This window comes from Xyrauchen texanus, chromosome 30 (genome assembly GCF_025860055.1).
Source record: "Xyrauchen texanus isolate HMW12.3.18 chromosome 30, RBS_HiC_50CHRs, whole genome shotgun sequence".
Taxonomy (NCBI): Eukaryota; Metazoa; Chordata; class Actinopteri; order Cypriniformes; family Catostomidae; genus Xyrauchen; species Xyrauchen texanus.
This window is the reverse complement of record NC_068305.1, coordinates 19,386,138-19,401,542: the sequence shown is the minus strand read 5'-3', so window position 1 is coordinate 19,401,542 and position 15,405 is coordinate 19,386,138. Positions and strand designations below refer to the sequence as shown.

The 15,405-nt window shown below is 39.2% G+C and overlaps 1 protein-coding gene across 1 annotated transcript in view; it reads right to left on the bottom strand.

Moving 5' to 3' along the window:
* Positions 1-15,405, bottom strand: part of LOC127624174 (uridine diphosphate glucose pyrophosphatase NUDT14-like) — a 42,415-nt gene that overhangs the window by 26,818 nt on the left and 192 nt on the right. The gene's annotated exons all lie outside the window — the stretch shown is intronic.

The window sequence follows — 15,405 nt, the reverse complement described above, 5'->3', positions numbered from 1 at the left end:
CTCTCTCTCTGTGATCCCTCTGGAGCAGATGCAAGGCGAGACTCTTTAAGCACGCATTTGACCAAGAGAAAGTAATTGATGGCCAACGCCTTCAGCCACACATTGCACTTACAATACATCCGTATTCCTCAAATATAAATGATCGATTGTATCGAGTGACGCAGGACGCTCAGACAAAAGAAGATGCAACCCAGTTGTTAGTACCAAGGAGCCGTCAGGAAATGTTGTTCCTGGTGGCACATCATAGTCCGTTGGTGGATCATTTGGGACAGGGGAAAACACTAACCTGTCTCATGGCCCGTTTCTATTGGCCGGGCATTCGCGGGGATGTTAGCCGGTAGTGTGTGTGTTAGCCGGTCAGCTGGTCACTCCAAAAGCACCGTTGTACACTCTTCCTACCTTCCTTCCTTCAAGGTTCCCTTTGACAGAGTTGGCATGGACCTCATCGGGCTATTACAATGGTCAACACTCGTGCACCACTTTGTGTTGGTTCTGGTGGACTACGCAACCTGAAAGCAGTGCCTCTACGCAACATCTCAGCATGCAGTGTTGCAGAGGCACTCTTCAGAATAATCTCTCAAATGGGAGATCAGAGAGTAATCCTCTACTTTTCTGTCACGTACACTATGCGAGCTGTACAAATTATTAGGTATTAAATAGATTCGGACAAGTGTCTACCATCTACAAACGGACGGCTTGGTCGAACGATTTAATAATGATTCGTAATTTGTGCATGAAGATGGTTGGAATTGGGATAAGTGGCTCGAACCCCTGTTATTTGCAGTGCAAGAGGTCCTGCAAGCCTTCAGAGTTTTCCCTATTTGAATTATTATATGGGTGTAAGCCATGTGGTGTGTTAGATGTCATGAAGGAAAATTGGGAGGAGGGACCTTCACAAAACAAAAATGAAATTCAATACGTTCTTGACCTGAGAGCAAAACTCCACACACTGGGGAGTCTATCACAGGAGAATTTGCTACAGGCTCAAGAACATCAGTCGCAGCCGTATAATAGGGGAGCTCGGCTACGGGAGTTTGCACAGGGAGATAAATTACTTGTATTGCTGCCCACAACTACCTCTAAATTACTTGCAAAGTGGCAAGGGCCATTTGAGGTCCCACAGTGAGTTGGGGAAGTCGACTATGAGGTAGTACGTAAGGATGGCGAGGGGCTCGTCAAATTTACCACCTTAACCTACTAAAACCATGGAGAGAGTCGGTCCCCGTATCCTTGGCGATGGTAGTTCTGGAGAGGGAGGAGCTCGGTCCAGAGGTGAGCCTAAAAGCCAATCAGTTCACTCTGGTCCCTTGTGGAGACCACCTCTCGCCATCACAACGTACGGAGGTTGCCAGATTGCAAAAAAGTTTCTTTGACATGTTCTCGCCTCTCCCCAGACGCACTAACCTCATAGAACACCATATCGAGACAACTCCCGGGTTAGTGGTATGTAGTCGGGCCAACCACTTACCGGAAAACAAGAAAAAGGTAATACAGGAAGGATTAAAGGCAATGATCGATATGGGAGTAATAGAAGAATCCCACAGTGATTGGGCCTGCCCGGTGGTTCTGGTACCTAAGAGCGATGGCTCTGTTCGATTCTGTGTGGATTATAGAAAAGTCAACGCAGTGTCGAAATTTGATGTGTATCCAATGCCTCGCATTGACGAACTGCTCAATCGGTTGGGCGCGGCTTGCTTTTACTCGACACTGGATTTAACAAAGGGTTATTGGCATATCCCCTTAACGTCAATGCCCCATGAGAAAACGGCCTTCTCCACACCATTTAGATTACACCAATTTGTGACCCTTCCGTTCAGTTTGTTTGGGACCCTGGCTACATTTCAGCATCTTATGTACAGAGTCCTCAGACCGAACACTGCGTATGCCGCTGGTTATTTGGATGATATCATTATTTACAGTAATGATTGGCAGTGGCATATGCAGCATCTGAGGGCCGTTCTGAGGTCACTGCAATGATCGGGACTTACGGCAAACCCGAAGAAGTGTGCAATTGGATGGGTATAGGTATGTTATCTGGGGTTCCACTTGTGGCATGGGAATGTGCAACCCCAAATTGATAAAACAACAGCGACTGCGACCTTCCTGAGTTCTAAGACCAAAAAGGAGGTGAGACAGTCCTTGGGGCTGGCTGGCTATTATCAAAGGTTTGTGGCTAATTATTCGGATGTCAACAGCCCACTGACTGATCTCACTAAAAAGGGAAATCCAGACCCGGTCCAGTTGATGAAGCCATGCCAACGGACTTTCACACAGGTAAAAGCTGCACTTTGTAGCGGGCCACTTCTGCATTCCCCTGATTTCTCTCTCCCTTTTGTTTTGCAGATGGACACATCAGACAGGGGGCTGGGTGCTGTTCTGTCCCAAGTGGTGGAGGGGGAGGAGCGCCCGGTGCTGTACATGAGTCGACAGCTCTCTATGAGAGAGACGAAATACAGCACCATAGAGAAAGAGTGTTTGGCAATCAATTGGGCGGTCCTCCACTATTCGCTACTATTTGTTGGAAAGAGCATTCACCATCTGTTCGGACCATGCCACAGATGGCTGTTGTGGAATTCCTCTCCAGAAAAGGTGGGGGAGTGGGCAGTCCGGACGGTTCCCTGGCCTGAGTTGGGCGGTGCGGGTATGTGGAGGTGAGGGCATGGTCAAGCGCCCATCTGAGGAGAGAGATAGGGGCAAGGACATCCAACTGAGATGAATTGTAACTAATAACAGTTTCTATGTTCACAGTGAGAGCTGGGGGAGGTAAAAGATGGCCCAGTCCAGAGAGAGAGGACAAAGGAAAAGGCTGTGGGAAAGTGACTGTTGAAAAGCATATCTTTGTGTGTTTATTTTATTATGCTGAAAAGTTTGTGTACACTGAAAAGTGTTGCGATTAAAAGTGACCCGGTTCCCACTTCCTCCTTTGATCCAAATATGAACCTTTGCTACAATCGTTTTACGGCCAACCATATAATTTTTCAGAGCACATAATATTAGGATCGTACATGTAATGGTAGTACCGTATTGAGGCCTAGCATGTAATTTTGTCAGAGAAAATTAGATTAGTACTTGTGCATACAAGTACTGGTATTTATGCCAGTATTTTGAGGCAAGTTATCACAATACCACTTTTGCACTGGTACACCATGCAATACTAGTATCTTGTGAGCACATGTATTAAATAATAAATGATCTTATCTTATTCCTCACTCCAGTAACCACCAAGATTCCTCTTAAACCAGTCATGGTGACACTGATTATTCTGATAAATACCAATTGAGAATCTGCACGGCCATCCTAATCTGTACCTCCCAGACTGCAATAAGTTATATAGAAAACTCTGCAAGTCTCAGCAGTTTTATTTGAATACAAAACAAGAAAGACATCAATAAGAAATAAGAAAAAAATATTAGGTGAATGTACATTATTAACACAAATAATTATCACACCTTTCAAGCAGACACTGTGCTATTTAAAAATGCTGCACCTTTTTCCAGTTGAACAGCTTAAGTTTGACCTAACTAATCATGGTTGCAGGCCTGATCTGTTAATAAGAAGCAAGGCTCTATTAATGGAAACAGTCATCGGTTACCTGAGGCACCAGAGTAAAACGAGAGTGTGGAAAGTGAACCTGCATAACAAGCGTGGTCAGTGGATCCAAAGGGGTCATGTTTTCTTTGGGCATGCCGCTTTTCGTGCTAATGACCGAGTCTTTTGGCTCCAAAATGTGGCTGTTTTGGAGGGAAAACTAAGAAAGCGGAACAAACTTCAGTTTACAGCTCTGTATGGTGTCAGGATTGATCCATTAAGAAAAGAGGACCAAGTTTAATGCTTTAAAGGGTGCTTATAATCTTCACACTTTAAGCATGGCTACTTTTGTTTCTACAGTTCATTAGGTACATAGGTGCTATGATAAAAGAATAAGAATGCATTTTTTAAGGATGAGTTTTGGTGAACATACAAAAGACAATAATCTTTCAGCAAAAGATTATTATTATTAAAGATTATTTAAAGAGCTAAGCCTTGAATATTAACTGACCCTAGATCCACCCCTGCTTCGAAGCACCAGTAAGAATGGGTTGGAAATGATAAACCAGTCAGAAATGTTTTTTATCATACTTTATGCTAATGCTATCACAAACCACCATATTTCATGGTGTTTTTATATTACACCTGTAATTTCCAGCTATTATTTCATATTTGAAAAGTGTTTTTTTTTTCTGTAAAGAAAATAATAATATTAAAACACTTTACCATAAAAATGCATTACTAAAAACAAGTATTATTTCATTTTTGGGCCAGTAAAAATCTAACAAAACATCTTTATAGTTGAGAAGCTGTGTCAATGCAGAGGTGTTAACCTGTTTCCTAATTATGTCAAAGTGATCCAAGCATATTTGTGTAGGTGTTAAATTCTTCATTTTTCCTGCGGGGCAAGGAAAGTGGGGATAAAAAGTGCCTTTCCATGGCAAGTGTATACTTGAATGCATACTTGTGGAGGCACAAGTGGGTATGTTTATTGAGTATAGGGGGATGTAATTTGGCTCATAATATGGACACTGCTAAAAGGAAAACCTTCACACTAAAGCAGGCCATAATAAACACACAATCCATATGCAAACATCTTATATAAGAATTCCTCATGGCTGTACTACATTGCTACTATCATTTGAGTAATTCTCTAACTGAGGATTTGATTAAGTTTTTTTCAATATGTGATGATGCCAACCAAGTAGAGAAGACCTGCAGTTTACGGAGAGGCTTGAAGAAATACATTCCATGAATGCAAACCCAAACGTCTTTTTCTGAACACCACTAGCTTCACAGCCACCCCTGCAGAAGCAAATTGAAAGAGCACAGAAAGGGAGAGGCAATGCAAGTTCATACACAGCAGATGTGCAAGGATGAAAAATGCACTGCAATGGCAAGAAAGTGAAAGTGCCTCAAGTGCAAAAGATCTTACAGCATAGAGAGTGATTGAGCAGTCTTTAAGCTGATGGGAAACAGTTGAGATATAATATTAGTTGTTAAACCGTCAGGTGTGCACATTCACACACCACATACTCCAGATTTATTGGGCATCTACATATTTACCTGAAGTATTAAAAAAAAAAAAAAAAAGAATTGGGCCTTACCAACGTTTGGAAATGATCAGCACAAATGCTGTGATTCTGTGTAATCAAAAGCATGGATGACTGTTTGAAGATGAGGAAGGATTTTTACTTTTTTTATATACACTGCAGAAGTGGGTAATACCAAATATTTCTAAGATAAATGTATGATAAAACTGTTCTTCCTCTTCCATAAAACCAGTCAACATCAAACATCTTGCATCATCTCAAAAAGCTTTATGAGAGGGAGGGCTTGTTTCAACAAGATGACTATGTATCAAAGACAATTCTGTAAAATTATCTGGAGATCATTGTGTTTAGGAAACTACTATAACTTCCACATTGAGGATGTCCTTTTCTAATCCAACAGGTTAAACTTTAACCTAAGTCGTGCACCCTGGAAAAGAAACCACAATGTTGCAGTTTGTGTTTTGCTTGTGTAACAGTCTAGAGAGTGAAAGGGTATTGAAACCAAATCGATTTACAGCATTCAGCCATTCCCATAATGTTGGTCCACTCGGTTCATCAAATTGACTGAGAATGGGAAGAAATGGTTAGATTGTGCCAAAAGAACAATTTCTTAACTCTACATCAGCATTTTCCAACAATAATTATTAAGCTTAATGAAGTGTCTTTGTTCAGGAGCTATCTAGGTGGTTCTGCTCTTTGAACATAATCATCAATTGTGCTCATGTGTGGTCATGGGTTGCTCTGTTCTTCCATGGTGCATGAGTGGAGGGTTTTTAAATGGATTCATGTCCAGGGGCGAATGATCTCTAAATCTATTTATGCCACTACACTGTGCAAGCAAACTGATGGACTTGTCAAGGCATTGATAGAAATCCAACTGGATTTGTTTTCTAAGTGGAGACCAAACTCAGCAGTTAAGCCATTTTTCTGCTTTTAGAGATTTTACAAACTATCTTATCTAAACAGAGGAAGTAAAATGAGAGTTGCTGCTCTGCAGGTCCTACCTCAAAGTTTTTTTATTCACTTGTGACTGTTAATCACATTACAGTTGTGTTAAATCAACCATTATGTAGGAGGATATCGCAAGATGATCTGCAAACAATTCAAAATGTTTTAAACTATAGATGATTTCTCACCAAAACTCATTCATTTCAGTTAGTGTTCATATGCACCTGCTACACACCAGTTTCAGTCTCAGACACCCACAGACCGGCCACAGTCCGTTCACAGACTGTCAGATGGACAAAAGAAGGCAAGAACTTTGTCAGTCTAGCAAGTGCAATCTACTATGAGCACAATGAGGAATATCTGATTACTGGATTTGGCAAAGTATGCTAGGCTCTTAATAGTTAGTATTCGAGATACCCACAGGAATAACAGTATTTTCTGCTATGTTATCAGTTATATCTGACAAATAATCTGTACATTTTACATTTTGAAGAACAGAAATTCCAAAATGATCACATTGGAAGTCGACATCGAGTTACTGACAGACATTCTTTTTTTTATAATTTTAAGTGCATTTGATGTTCATACCGTCACCAGTGCCATGACTGAGACCAGGGTTCTTGTACCATGATGAAACCAAAAAGTGCTTGCATTTGCATAATCAGTAATAAAAGCGATTAAGGGGTTCCACTTACCCTCTATGATTAAATTTGTACTCAACTGATGTTTAGGTTTAGGGGTAAAGTTAATTAAATATGCATTCCTCTTTACTGTATTAAAGGGATAGTTAACCCAAAATGAAAATTCTCTCATCATTTACTCACCCTCATGCCATCCCAGATGAGTATGATGTTCTCTCTTCTGCAGAACACAAACAAAGATTTAGAAGAATTTCTCACTTCTTTTGGTCCACACAATGCAAGTGAATTGGTGCCAAAACTTTGGAGCTCCAAAAATCACATCAGTCATAATAAAAGTAATCTACATGACTCCAGTGGTTAAATCCATGACTTCCGAAGAGTTATGATATGTGTGGGTGAGAAACAGATCAATATTTAATAATAAATATCTGGGATGGCATGAGGATGAATATATGATGAGATCATTTTTATTTTTTGGGTTAACTAACCCTTTAAATCATTTACAAAAACCACTCACTTTTGGCACCCCTCTGTGGACTTTTTTTTTTATCCAGAAACTGGAGCACATACATGCCTATACATTCAAGAACACTTCCAACTTTGGCCACCTGGGACAGAGTTTATCTCAAAAAAGAGTTTACCTATTTTTTTTGTTTTTTTTTATTATTATTATTACTATTATACTGCAATTGTTTGAAAAACTCAGTGGCAGTGTTAGTTGAATAAATGATCAAGAGTTACAAGACATTCTGGTTTAATTTAGTGCTATAGGCTTCACTTCATAGGAGAAATGTGGTACAAGTTTTGTTGCATTTTTTTGTTATCATGGTTAAGCATCGTGTTATCTTTTTGTAACAGTACAAGGAAGTACATTAATTCATACTGCCTTCAATGCTAAATCAACATCCCTTTGGGTTTTGGCAAGAATCTACATCAACAGTCATATGGTTCCAAGTGTGGAGACCTGACGCATTAAATTGAACTTCCCATTAAGTTTCCATCTCCATGAAACACAATGCACACTCCTGCACTTGTACTTTAAAATACTGAGAAGTAACTACAGTCCAACTCTATTAGGTTCTCTTTGCCATGACAATGCTAGGGAGTGGTGGGTAGTTGCAGAGCAATGCTATTTGTTTGCTCGGGTGTTCTCAGTGCTTTTTAACTTGTTCTTATGCAGTTGCTAGGCAGTTGCAGGGCAATGCTATTTGGTTGCTCGGGTGTTCCGAGTGCTTTTTAACGTGTTCCTAAGCAGTTGCTAGGCGGTTGCAGGGCAATACTATTTGGTTGCTTGGGTGTTCTGAGTGCTTTTTAACATGTTCCTATGCAGTTGCTAGGGAGATGCTAGGCAATAGCTCTATGATATCCTCATCTCGCCCCACGCTTGTGGGCTCCTTTAATGTATATTTTTTTTTCCTTCATCTGTTTAACTGTCTGACATGCAAAGAAATTAAGTCTTGATTATAAAAGTAATAAAATAAATTGAGGTATCATGTATGTAGCACAAAGAGTGCAGGAAGCATTATGCAACAAAATGTAATACTGAGGGTTTCTAAAAATCCCTAAGCCAAATTATAAACTATAATGGTTCTTGCCTTTGCAAGTGCTATTGATTAATTGTCATTTTTCAACAATATCCACAACAAAGTGTTTGTAAAGTAAATCAAATTCCATCAGTTTACCAGCAAACAAATTTTAACCAAATTTCTCCTCTAGAAATCCTGATGAGGTACAATGTGCTTTTATGGCCCAGAGTGGTTTGCCACCTACAGGACTATTCTGTGTGGCCAAGCATGTGCAAGGTCCCTGCTCCAGCACACAGATGGTGGAGGTACCTCATTATCAGGGCCACTCTCTAGGTCAACAAGAAAAGCCTTTTGGTACCCTGGGAATTACAAGCGACATGGATTACAACACAGATTACAGGGAATAGAAGGAGATGCAGGGCCTTGAAATTATTGTGCTCCTTTGGTCCTGGTCGCAATAAAGGCTTATGAATGAATAGGGATGAAGAGACATGTCTTGTTCTTTTACATGCTTAAAGTCTAATTATCATCAGCTTTCAGTTAATAATACTGTGACCCCAACAGCTGCTGAGAATTAAATTGCCATCACGCTGCCAATTACAATCAAGGCCTTTAATTCCCACCAAGTGTTGTTCAACTTCCCAAGATTTAAAGCCTTCATCACTCATCATTCCCACCAGGCTATCATGTGCCAAGCCCTGCTGATATTCATGGAAAGAAAGATGCTCTCTGGATATTCTAGGCTGTTTTTGTGTGAAATGCAAGGGATAATGAACAAAAATTATTTTAATGCTTGCACTTGTTTACCTTTATCACTGAAAATGTTATTTCCAGTGTAGGGACCTGCCCTCATTAATTTAATACAAAACTACTATTAGTGCTCACAATTAGAGATACTTTTCATAATTAATAATTATCCACAGCCACTCCCCCACACTTAGGTACAAAGGTTAATTGAGTTCTCAACCCTACTTCAGCAGTAGCAATCCAGAACTCTAAAGTAAACAATAAGATGTCGTTATACCAAAAGAAACCACTTTACTAAACCCACAAACCACCAAAATAAAACACATTCAGTGTAAACAACAAAGCCCCACCCTCTGACGAGAACACATGCTGATTATCCACAAAACTCTCAGGAACATCCATAAACCGCAATAGAGAACAACACAAGTGACAAACATTTAATAGAGGTTTTTTGTTCCAATTCATATATTATTTTACACTGTTTTATCACACACCCCAATTCTCATTTGTCCTTTCTGTGAGAGGTGTATAGCCTGTAACACTTTAACACACCGATGCTATCATTTTCGGTTGTTCGTCTTTGCCCATCATCTTTAACACTGAAAATTTGAAAATGTAAGGGCTGAGAAAGATATGTCAGCCAATTGAAAAACCTTTGTGTTGTTTCTTCTTTTCCTGCTCTTGCACTTCAGAGCACAGGGCAGGGATGAAAGAGTTTGAAGAACAGAGTGAGCTCAACCTCTGTGTCTCCATCTGCTTTCTTCGTGCCCTCCACCCCTCATCGACCTCACTCTCCTTCTGCCCCTCCAACCCACAGGTGTGAGATTACCTACCGAAATTACCCCCTCCATGTACCCCCGCCCCCCTTCTGGCCCCATGCTGGGCTTAAGTAGTGCTCCTGCCCCTCAGGGTACACGTTCCTGCTGCCTTTACAGCAAATGCCTACTGTTATGGAGCCAAACAAAAGTCCCCAATTACACAGTTAGTCAGTTGATGGATAGTAAAACAAACTTGATTGGTTCTTATGACATTTATGCCTAATATATGCAAAGGAAGAAGCAAACTATTTTCTAGGGATTGGCAGATCAATCCTAATGTAAAGATACTTTAGATACTTATGTTGTATTGGCATGATTGATCCTCAAAAAAGTATCGATACAAAAGTTTTTTTCCTACACTAGTAATTTAATTTTGTATACCATGAAAATTCTTGCATTTTAAAAGTGGCACAAAAAAAACATTTTTTGCATAAAATAACTAAAACCAAAAGTTGTGTGTTATTGGATCTATTTCTCCCAATGCTCATCTTAAAGCACAGAAAAATAATGCGTAAAAAAAGAATAATGCAGTTAATCATGCCACAGATCCATTTGTAAATTCCATAATAAGAAATGTTTCTCCAATCGGACCAATTCAAGCTTGATGTTACACCTTTATGTGACAGTGGTGGGCAGTCAGCTCCAGCTGTACAGGCAACATGCTTCAAACCAATGAGAGCAACAGGCAGAACAGCTTTCCACAGATGTAGCTTTGCACTAAAAGACAGCTGAACCGAGCACATCAGAATGCAGGGATTTTGAGACATGTTTTTTTTAATGTTTCAAACATTCAACTTGACACAGCGTCCTAAAAACACAGCTTGTGTGACTAGAGATGCTGAAACCTAGTGAAACGTGACGCAACCAAAGTGAGATACTCCAAAATCAAGTATATTGATCATCAATTAAAAGTAGCTCAGATGGTAGCAGGCCAATAATACATAATGTTCATTGATATGGAAACCAATATTTAGATTTTTTGTATTGTAGAAAAGCTTGTCTGCTGCCACAATGTATGCATGCAATGTAATGTATTTGAGTTATAATATTTATTATACTATATTTATAATTATTTTATACAAAATTATCTTTATTTGGGGGCCTTTCTCAGTAAATATTGATAAATGTGATTATTTGGGATTACTGTTTGACCAGTAATTCTAAATTAGCCTTAATACATCACAGTCTTTTCTAAATTTACCAAGCAGCTGTTTTTCAATGACATTCTATTTGTAACAACTTTCACTAGGGAAAAAACAAGCTCCACAAAACAACTTTAACATCTAAATAGAGACGGCACTGTACTGTATATTCTTTACCATGTGAGTGATTTATGAACTTCTCAAACCTCCACACTTCATTGTTCCTAAAAACAATCTACAATCTCACTGGGAAATTATATACAGGACACAAATACAATGCCCTGAATGGCGGCTGAAATCCTCCCGCCACAAGACTGAGGCTGTGCCATGCAGTGGGAAAATATTCTTGGGTGCTGTCACTTACAGATTCTCACCATACAAAACCAACATCTGTAAGAGAGAGGATGTCAGCGGTGATACAGTTCCACACAATCTTGGGAAAGTGACAGCATACCTTTAATCATTTGTTTTAGGGGCTTGGGAACAGTTGATAATAGTAAGCTACACTGTGACACACTTACCATCCCATGCAAGATGAGAGACCAGCCTTGGGTGACAAAGAGTTCTCAAGAGCCTTTCTTTCTCATCTCCCTATGCTTTCATTGTTTTAGAGTGTCTCTGTAAAGATGTTTAAAGAGAGGTGGTCTACACAGAGGGTAGGGTTAACAGCTTTCATGGGAAGTGCACATTGGTTGCTCTCACCTTTTTCTTGCTCATTGGGCTCTAATGCATTCATTACCTCTCTTCTCTCTCTTTCACATCTGCCTCACGTAAATCCCATTTCCTGTGTCTATTGAGCACGGCCAGTGGCCTGGTGCTGGGGCGATGGCCGCCACACGTTTCCCATGGCCTCCTCACCCTTCTGCTCAATCCAGCGTCCCTGCCCCTATTGTTCCTCATCTGCTGTTCCCCACCCAATGCACACTGTTGTCTGCCCACCAACCACTGCTTTAATCCAGTACCCCTCCTCTCCCCAATACACTCTCCTTTGATACCCCTTCCCTAGCAAAGACCCCTGCAGCTAAAGCAGTAGCCTTGCAGCTGTAGCGGTTGACCATGTTGGCTCAGCTGCTGGTTCACAAGACCTGAGTGACTCTTAGCTCTGCGCCAGAACAACACTGGGAGGCAGCTTAGGCTAAATTTCATTATCCAACCAGTCTACTAATTAATTACAACTTAATCCTATGGGAGAGCATTTGATGATTACTGTACCGAAGAAGGTAAATAATGTTGAATAACAAATTTTATGTGTAAGAGGCAATGTAAATACATTTGTCAAACTGAAGCATCTTTACATTTTTTAGGGTTACTTGAGGTAAATAATTTCTTTGAGTTGCAAGTCCTACTCCAATGCCTGAAAATGTAATCAAATACAAAACAATTTGTGCATGCACCGATCAAGTAATTAGCAGTTAGGTATGTGTGCAAGCATTCGAGTATTAGAGTACTTGTTCTGTACAAGCTACTTGAATATCGCAAATGAATTATCCTTTCCGCATTTCCCCGCCATGAGCGGTGCTGAATTACACAGTTTTCCTCTGTCTCATCAAATCTTGCAGTTACAATTGAGTCAATTGGGGGCAGGGGGCACTGTTGATCTGTGTTTTCGATATGTTGTACTGGTACTCGTAAAAATGCTCCGATACCAAAATATGTTGGATGAGAGAAGATATATCATTGCATCTGTGCTTCTAAAGCAAAGCCAAGTTATATTTAAGCAATATAACAAGACCCCACTTACCGCACTCGTACTGGTAGTTCTACTAGTAAAAATGCTCCGATAACCAAATCTGATTAATCTAACTTATGAATGTCATTACCTAAACAATCAGCCCACAAATTAAAATCACGTCATGTCCTAGTGAGATTGTTTAACCGCAAAAGCTGCGATTTCATTAGATACATATATAATTTTCTTGTCATTTAAATGTGAGTGCTTGAGAATTTGTGGAGACAGTGTCTGACACCGGCTGCTCATAGCTTTTGCATTTTAATATTCACTATGAGTAATGTAGCAACCAGCTTGAATCTGCTGTCATTATGTCAGAGCTTCTATATCAAAGCAACACAGAAACACTTCAAAATAAAAGCTACGTCAAAATTAAAGTAAAATTCAAAGGAAGAACTTATGACAGAAATATACTGTAAAGTTATGTAATATTCACTGCAATACTACAACTACTACTAATAATAATAAATCAGAAGTAATTGTATTATACTTAAACAGTAACTGTGATGCTGTTATGCAGCACTTTATTTGACAAATTATAATGCCAATGTTGTATTTTGGATTGAGCCGTGAAGTTCTGTATATAAGCACTTCATTTGATAACAAATAATACAATATTATGTTGAAAATTAATTGTTATATTTTCACTTGATTAAAGGATTAATACATTTATTTAAACACCATTTTGATAATAAAATTTAAATAAACTATTGATATGGAGCTAACAAAAAAAAGTACTCTGTATCTGAGGGTACCAAAAATGATGTATTATTACTGTACTTGTTCTCAAAAAAATGGCATCGGTACATCCCTTCCTGTTTGTCACCAAATGTATTGCCTTTAGACAGCAGGGGGGAGGAGGGAAGAATCAAACTCGGGTTTGGAACAAGCAATTAAACCAAGATTGAAAGCACCCAAAACCTTCAAGTCTTAGCCAAGTTTGGTTGTTTGTGTTCAGACAGGGCATCGATTCCCTTCTGTAGAACAAGACCAGGCCCTGGAGGTGAATCTACAGAAGGGGTGTTGCCAAGTTGAGATATGTGTTGGTTGGTGGCAGTGTTCGAATGTATGGGTGGCAAAATGGAGTGGCTAGAGCCATCTACTGCTTCATAGAGCCAGCAGGGCTGTGTGGGTGGCACAGCGTTGTGACTCAGTGATGCGGCGGTTACTAAAACATTTTATTTCCTTAGAGTTGTAAGTGCATAGATTCCACTTATCTTGTATTATACCTGAAAATGTGTTTGGAGTTTTCTGACCTGCACTTTACATGCATTTAAGACCTCCTACTATTATTAATAAAAGACAATTTGGACAATTAAGGCCCAATTATTATTTTCTACTAGCCTGAGCAAGAAGCTTTACACAGGCAGTCCTAACAACACACTGCAATTTTTAGAATGAATTATAACTTCTTTTTTTTTTTATGGACCTGCACAGTGTTCATAATGCAGAACGGATAGGAATACTTGGGTTTACTTTTTAGGAATAATTTTATTAGTTTATTTAATGTGAAAGTTTTCAAAGTAAGGATGAAAATTGTAAGGATGTGGTATTTGTGAAAAGCCAGGATGCTGTGGTAATGTGAGCCACTTGAATACTTCTGCTTTTAGTAAGCGTAAGGGTAACATTAAGACAAAATATTTGACAGCCTGCCAAAAATAATCAAATCTTCATATGTGGGAGCGCTCATTATATTTACATGCACTGAGTAATTCTACTTTTGGTATCAAGTTAACATGTAACGCATGAGGGGTTTTTTTATGTATTTTTTTTTTACAAGCCTTAACCATTTATTTTTCTCTCACTGGATTGAGGATGAATTGACTGCATTTTAAATCCAAGCTACAAGATTTAGGCCTAGATGGTGTGTTAGAGAGTGTGTTGTGTAATATGAAACACCTTGAAAATCCCTTACATTAAAGAGCAGCGGATGTAGATGACCAAGACACCTCATTAGCAACATTGTGAGGTAGATTGAGGGTCTCCTTTACAAAGTATAGCAATATAAAGTATAACTACACTCTAAAGTATGTGCATTGCGCAGATTTAGGAGAATAATAAAATAGGAAAAACCTACTGGTGCCCCTCAAGAAAACAAACGATTTAAAGCACACAAGCACAACAGAAGGGAAACTAATGGAAACTCAAGAAAATCTATAGATATGTTGACATTTTTGCTACCTTAAAAATAAGGAGGTCAATAAAATGTCAAAAAATGTTAGAGGGAATGATCTTAATTGTGTATTAGTCAGACAAACAAATAAACAAACAGACAGACAAATGGATGGATTGCATGCAAAATAATACTTTAATAATAAACCTCAGTAATATTACAATATTACTACTACTACTACTACTGCTAATAATAATAATACAAGTACATATTTAAGCATGTTTAATTCATGTCCATTCATTTTTTTCTTCCATTTAGTTTTAGCCTGTGACATATGACAAGAAACCAATTTCATCCCTCAGTACCAGCTGTTCATTGTGTGAATCAGGCTGTTCATTTTCTGCTAGCTTTCTTGGCCAGCTGTGCTGCTTGTAATGTAAAACATGTGCTTGGGGGAAAGTGGCTGCTCCCGTCTTAAGCTTATTAGCGTTTTGTTAGTTAAGCTTACATTTAAATACACGATCCTATTTTGGAAATACATCGTTTGGAATAGTAACAGCGCTATGAATGCATGCACGTTCTAAATTATGAGACACAGTGTCGGTCGACAGAGGCAATGACAGAATGAATGGGGGTTGGGTTGCTGAGAGTAAAATTATG